Source organism: Gigantopelta aegis, unplaced genomic scaffold (genome assembly GCF_016097555.1).
Source record: "Gigantopelta aegis isolate Gae_Host unplaced genomic scaffold, Gae_host_genome ctg2266_pilon_pilon, whole genome shotgun sequence".
In the NCBI taxonomy this organism is placed as follows: Eukaryota; Metazoa; Mollusca; class Gastropoda; order Neomphalida; family Peltospiridae; genus Gigantopelta; species Gigantopelta aegis.
Window position 1 is genome coordinate 51,657 of NW_024532888.1, and position 8,462 is coordinate 60,118.

Genomic DNA, 8,462 nt, shown 5'->3' on the forward strand with positions numbered 1-8,462 from the left:
TCTCTGCCATTTATTGATGAAACCATCCTTCTCTCTGTGGGAGATAGAGTATTTATACCAGTAGAGTTTTGGAAGTATGTAGCTGGAGTTGTTAATGAAAAATATCCAATATCACTTCCTTGGTTATTACCTGATGTTAATATCACTGGTACAGTGAGATGGCTAGGAACATTAACTTTTGTTAGTGACACTCAATGTTTTGCTGGAATAGAAACAGTGAGTATATATACATGTATTGATAATGTTTCATTGATTTAAGTCTCATATCACTAGTAGTTTGAGTTTTGATGTTATATGTTGTAATTTTAATCAGTTTTAGTTTTAAGATTGTCTCACATGTAGTAATAAGTAATAACTGATGTATGTTTGAATGTTCAGATCACATAATATAATGTTATATACACAAATTAAGAATGACATTTCAAGTCTGGACTTAAAGATTATTTACCTAATAGATTTATTTGACTAGCAAGGACATTTTATATACATAAGTTTAATTAAGTACTTAAAGTAAATATTACATCACTTCTATTAATATCTCTACTAATTAATATCCTCTTTATTGGATGTTAATAATTTAACTATATCATTCACAAATGACAAAGTCATTCAAATGTTATAATGTACTAGATCATTGTAATAACAATGATATCTCCTAGGTGATCAGATATATGTATAGTAATTAATATAGAGTGTAAAACTTTATATTATAATTTCCTCTGTTATCTTTTAACAGGATGCTCAAGTTGGTACTGATAATAAGTACCCTAGTGGTTGCTATGGTGATGTTTCTTGTTTTACTTGTCCTAAAGGACATGGAGTTTTCCTTCCTGTGGAGTGTGTTGCCCATTACTCTAAAAATCTAAAAGAGACACCAACACCAGCTTATCCTATGAATGCCAGACCACATGGTATTGCATTGGTTGTTGTAAAGGAAAATTACATTGATGGTAATTCATGTATAGGTGGACAAGCTACTTCTTCAAATGTTTACGAGTATTTTCCAGTACCTACAATATTCAGTTCAACACCACACTAATGTTACTAGTACACAAATGATACAACTAATGGAAGAGATAGCTAGTATGGATCACACAACCTATGACAGTTTTGTCTGTTGTATATCTGATGACGGACATAATGACCACTATGTGTATTGTAGTGATTGTTGTCATGTCAATATCTATGAACTAGTAGACAAAGTACAGCAGTGTCCTACACTTCAAGGAAAACCCAAACTATTTTTCATTGATATTAATCGACGTCATGATAAACGAGCTCCTCCACCTACTCCATACAAGATTGGATCAGATACATTCATATTATGGGTCAACTCAAAGGGAAAAGAGCTGGCGCTGCTAGTAATGGTGGCAATGTTATAAAAGCTTTAAAGAATGTTTTCAAATTCAAATCAAAATACACTGACCTCCTGTCAATGGCAACAATTGAAATACCTGCTATTATCAGTATTACTCCTCCACAACTATCAAAAACGTCAGGGATGTTCACTAAAAATTTAGTCAACTGGAGTCTCATTAAAATATAAAGTTTTCTTTTTTTATGAAGATGAAGTACCTGGTAAGTATACTACACTATTTGTTATTTCATTATATAATCACTGATTGTTTTATAGATTATTCTGGTTTTCTGGATCATGCTCTCAATGAGGTTATGTCATTGTTAAGTGGACCAAACTTATCTTGTCTGGTGCACCAGCTACTGGAAATCCTCCATTTTGAGACTCCTACTTGGTGAAGATCCACCTGACAACCACCATAGTATTCCTGTTATCAAGCACCTGAAGTAAGGAAGGTAGAGATTGCTGGTCTTGTAGCAGATGGAGAATCAACTAGTTTATCTACCCAATTTTGGTGTAAGGTAGACTATGAGTCTCTAAAAGCAATGGTTGCCAGAACCATGAAAGGAGGTATCAAGTCTCGATCATCAGAAGGGAAGATGTAGACAACAGTTTACTGGTTGATGATGACGATGAGGATGACAGCTTTGATAATAATGAATTTGTCAATAGTGCTGCAGTTGCCACACCTACCAAAGAAACCCCTCAATCTACAGAAACTACTATTCAATCCTCTCCAGCAAGGAAGAGGTTGCTCAACTGTTACGTACTGCACCAAAGTCTTCTGAACTTTATAACACTCACTGGATCTATGCTATAGATTCTGGGGGTCAGGCTGCATTTTTAGATATTGCTCCTGCTCTGCTACATTATAATCCAGTCAATATTCTTACACTTAAGTTTAAATGAGAAGCTTCAAGACAAACCAAAATTTTACTTCAGTATTAGAGGAAAACAAATTGGTGAACCAGTGGAACGTCAGATGACACACCTACAACTTCTTGAAGCATCATTTCGTTCATTAGCATCTGTAAATCCACCTAACCTTCATAACATTTATATCAAGATTTCCCACAAAGAGCCTCACTTTATAGTACTGGGAACATATTATGATAAGATTGATGAGTGTAGTGAGTCACTGGATGAGAAAGATGCTATCCTTTGGTCCACTTTTGAGCGATTTAGTGAGATGAGACTAGACTATCGTGAATTTAGAGAGAAAGTGATCTTTTCCCTTAATGCAATTGCTAGAGGTAATGACGAGACTAAATGGCTAATTCCATTCGTGAGATGATATGTGATCATTACATTAAAGCAGAAATCCCAGCTCGATGGTTCTTGTTCCAGCTAGATTTAGACCAGCTCCACAAAGCCTCTAATACTATGATCATCAGTAAATCAAAATGTTTGGAAATTAGTGCAGCTTTGAATATGAATATTGTTGATGTTGAGGCAGCATTATTGTATTACCATGATTTGACCATCTTCTTGTACTTTCACAAAGTCCTCCCTGATGTAGTCTTCCTACATCCACAACCACTCTTCAATAAACTCTCTGAGTTGATCAGCATCTCTTTTGCTGATGCTGCTGAGCATTTACAGATTGAAGGTATCCGTCTTCCTCCACAAGCTCACAAACAACTTAAAATAAAGGAATCTTTGAAAAAGGGTTGCTGGAATCATGTCTGTCTGAAGGATTTTCTACTGTATTTTCAGTAGAAGATTTTCTAAAGTTAAATGAAGATGTATTTATCATTGCATCTCTACCTCAAAACTCAGTCAGATAAGTACATGTACTTTCTTCCGAGTGTTCTTCCTACTGTTACTATCTCAGAGAGTTCAATAGCTGATGTATTTTAAAGCTAATACAGATCCTCTCATTCTAACATGGGATATGAATTCACTCCCTCAAGGTCTCTTTCCTGCTTTGGTTGTCAACCTTCTCAGCCGTAAATCTTCACCAAAGTTCAATCTTGAATCATCATCATCTGGCAATCTACAATATCGCAATGCTATTCGTCTATCATGTACTGGTCTGGGAGGTGCAGTTCTATTAGTAGATGCTATTTACTGGTTGGAGATACATTACTCTGGTCCTGCAGAGAAATCCTGTATTATTCGAAAATGCATCAAAGAAGGAATTGATGCTGTTGTCAAGAAATTTCGATATAAACCAATTCTTTCAATACCTCAAGAGAACTTTCATTGTACAATACATAAAACAACTGATCATCTTTGTGTCCAAATGATACTAAGAAGAAAGTGACATGTTGTGATGATGGTGCTTCTGTAGATGATATTAACCCATTACGTCAAGGTGTCTGGCTAAAAGAAATAGTCACTGATAGTCCTATTACTGATCAAGGTTAGTGAGTATATAATATAAGTATTGAGTATTATAAAGTTATTAATTGTAATACTTGTATCAGATGTAACGTTGTATATATATAACCTCAGACTATCTATTACTGATATAAGGTTACTATAAGTACTTTATAAATACTATAACAATTACTATATACTAGACTCTGTTATATATATTACTTCCTTATATAGTCAAATACCCATTATTGGTCTATTAATGACATATATCACTATATTACACAGATATTACTGCAGTATTAAGGAAGTTCCTGAACAACTTGATCTACTCAATCTACTAGCATGTATTGAACACAAATGGTATGAAGTTGGTTCATCACTAGGAGTACAAACATGTGTTCTTAATGGTCTATCTCAAAGTAATAAAACCAATATGGTGAGACTTACTGAAGTATTGACTAGTTGGAGGGACACTACATCAAGTCCTGTAACATGGAGAACATTATAAGATCAGTGGAGGGACCTATTGTAGGACAACACTCAACTGCAGTAACTATAACGTGAATACCTTACTAAACCAGAGGTGTACTCTAAATATCACATAATATGAACTGACTATACTTCCTACATGTCAAAGAGTATTTTGGCTGTTTATTAACATTTTATTAATTTAAAATGATTCTATTTTAGAAAACTTGTTTGAGTGTTAAATGTTTGTATAATTGACTATTTTTTAACATTTGAAAATAACCACTATCTGTTAATTTGCAGCATACTATATACCTGAATGCATCTGTGCTGTGTGGGAGTGGCTAACATTTTTACCACACTGGTCCTCAGTTGTAATACTGTCTATTAAATATTGCAATATTGTAATAGACAGATATTGTATTATATAAATACACACAAGGTCATGTGACTGTTCTAATGACTGCATACAGAGATTGTATTAGTTTATAATTACGATGAACCTAGTAACAATAGTGACTGAAATAAATGCTTTTGTGTTGTTTGATTAATAGAATAATAATATTATATAACTTGTATTCATTATCACAGATAAACAATAATAAAGAACATAATTATGTTAGTACATTAAATGAGCCCAGGGAGGAAAATATTGAGGAGACTCCTCTATATGAAATCAAGTAGCTTTATAGTTGTTATATTGCTGTGGTTATAAATACAATGAAGAGGACCACATGCCAAATACAGTAATGATTACATTGATTATGAAGTGAGGTTTAGAGTTTTAAAATCATACAAAATACAGTCACTATTTTTAGTTCTACCACTACTCTATGTAATACTCCAAAGAACAGATTCAAAAAAATGCTACCTGTTATGAGCACATTGTCTGAGATTCTGTCTGAATACACTCCTTCATCATGTACAATAAACCCATTTTAGCCCATTATTATGCTATTAAGCTAGGGATTTTCTCATTCAGCCACTCATCATAGCATCTGCTAACATAAACTCCCTGGCCGCTACTAGTTTGAATATTTTTTGCATAAGTGTTTTATGGTTTCAAAAAATTTTTAACAATATCGTGCACATATTTCAAAATTAATAATGATGATAGTTAAGACTCATTAGTCCAAGTGAGATTGGATAGAGGTGGCTCCTCCTCTAATTGAAATCTGTTTCATATAACTCAAGATGTAGCATTGTACATTGCATAGGAAATAAATAAATAATTGATAAATAAATAAATAGTAAATACTGGATTTTAAGGGGAAAGGATATGTCTTGGGTCACAACAGTACCTTATAAAAATTAGTGTACACAAGACATAATTATTATAGTTATTTTATAGTCACAGTAATTAACATTAAATTGTGTAATTATTTTGACGTTAAATGTTTATACAAATTATATATTAAATTTGTTGATCAATATTGCACTGACAGAAATATGGCCGGATTCTCACTTGTCTGTAGTTCTTAATGAGTTTGTTACATCACTACGCATTGTTACAAACATATAGAGATAGATAATATACTAAGAGATAAGATTTGTGTCTTTTGCTCAATATTTGTTAGTTTTACTTATTATCTTATCATGGTATTCTTATCATACTGTAGTAAACTCAATGAACTGAGCATGCTCAGTTTAACAAGCAGCTTTAGTGCGCCAATTTTAGTGAACCGAGCATGCTCATTTAACAAACCGCTTTATTGGCGCCAATTTTAGTCCTAAAAATATTATGCATTTGGGAGACTGCCTCATTTCTCCAAGACGACTACGTCTGTTGGACCAGTGCTACTTCAGGCCGACATGATTAAAGAAGAAGAGCAAAATTGTTGCTGCCGTCATCTACAGCCCATCTCTTCCTGTCAACCTAACAGCTATTTTCTTCAGTTTTCGTTCACCTCTCATGCAGAAAACGTTACAGTCAAACTGAGGCCAATGACAAAGAAAACACGCTTTCGTTCCTGATAAAAGAGAAAGAGAAGGATTCAGTCAGAGTAAATGTACACCATGTGTATATGTGGAAAGTCTGATCCTGATCTTTTAGCTTACTGGACCCAGATAGTTGCTATCATTTCACATATGTATAGCCTCTTCTAGTGACTTTCTTATGACTAGAGAGCCTTTGACCTCCTGAGACAGCCTATTTCTATAGTACATTAACAAAGCTCTGTTCTAGCTTAGTTTAAGTCAGCCTTCAGTTGACCTAGCTATAGTGTAGCAGCCAGGTAGTGGGCACAGAAAGAAAGCTATTATATCAGGAGACTGAGAACTTAATGTGTTCGGTAGAGAGGTTTTTGCTGTTGTGACTTAAGTTATATCTAAATAGAACTATAATGTCTAGTACAAATATCTTCCCACACTGGACAAACTTTTTCATGAGTGCTATAGCTGACAATAAGTATGGAACTTTTAGAATGCCTGTCCCTGCAGTTAGCTGACAAGCTGAGTAATTGTATTCCATGTTGAGAACCAGATTGGAAGCTGGACATATGCCTAGACACTCGCATAGAATCTGCAATTATTTAAGTTCAATTTCTGGGGTGACCCACTAGTACGAAGTCTTCTTAATTAGTACTATCCCTCATTCCTATTAATACTTATAAGCAGCTTCTCCTTGTATACTACTTATGTCAGAAAGCTTTTTATAATATTCAACCGCATATACACAATTGCAGAATAATTATGACTATATCAGCAGTTCTGCTAGCTTTCCTCTTTGTTGTAGCTTATAACATAGCTAATGAAAACCATCTTGTTAACTGCAATGACCAGTAAGCCTCCCTGCTAAGTACATGAACTCTGTGGGTCCAAAAGTCTAATTTTAGAACATACTTACAACCCTCTTGTAATGTTTTGCTGAAATATGTAGGAGTAATGTCTATTAGGTAACTGCAGTGTTGTAACAAGCCATGTACCAGAGTTATACACATAGTTAATCTCTCTCTTAAACCACAAATTTTATGGCAGATGCCTGGATAGCTTTCATTTCTAAGTGTCACTCAACATGTAATGATAACTAGTCAGAGATATGACCCATATCTTGTAACTGTATACCCTATAATATGTATGTGTGCATCTTCTTTGTTAACATGTACATATACACACCCTTTGTTAAGCCTATCACACTACAACATCTACATATGCCAACCTCTTGTGAGACTTATAACATATATTCGGACACACTTTAAAATATATGATAACATTCAGATACCCATATGATCTACCTATCACTTGTACATGACAAATCTATTATGAGTCCTATGACATGTAAATACATCCACTCTTGTTGTTCATTTACTGTTATCACTCAAACACAGCCTGTGACATACAAAACATCACACAACCATGTAATATCTTGTGGTACAACATAGCCCTGTGACATTTGACATATTCATACACAAATATCTTGTTATCCTTATCATGTAATATCTCATGATACAACCTAACTCTGTGACATACTTACACAAACCTTTTGTGACCCTTATGATAACTTAACCTTATGACATATTCCATTACATGATGTCCTATATATAGTGTAACATTGTCCTGTGACATGTACATGAATGAATGTCTTATTACACATGCTACAAAATGTCCTATTGTACAACTTAGTATATAGTATATACAAATGTCTTAATATCCAACCTCTTATAATACAATACAATCCTTTCCCAGTGACATATACATATACAAACCTCTTAATACCCGACCACATAATGTCTTATAATACAATACAATACAATCTATCCCTGTGACATACACACACAATCTATTATATAAAACATATCACTTGTGTACTAATATATAATCTGGTAGAGAAGTCTCTCTTTATATTCTATTTGTGAATTCATTAATCTTTTGGTATCTGTATTTTGTATAAATTCTGTCATCTTTTGTGACCTCATACACTAATACTATATACTTTTATAAATCATTTATTTACACTGAATCTACTAGTGTCTACAATTTACAACCTTGTTATATACCTGTCATATTAGGCTCTTGCTACTTCTATTTTCATAACTCTGTCCTTTATTGGATCCTAGTAATAGCTCTTGTGTATATTCCAGTTAAAATACTTGTACTTATAATAGTGTTTGGTCTAGTAATCCTTTCTTTACTTGTTCTACCCTGTGTTAACATTTCCTGAAAAAGTTATGACAAGTGTTCTTTATTATGTTTGATCTAGTAATACCTCTTATATTTCTCTTAAATATATTGTCATCACATGTGACTGTTATATGTAACAATGATCTGCTTGTTGAATTTTGCTTAATATTATAGCTCCTATGTTCTATCCAGTGTT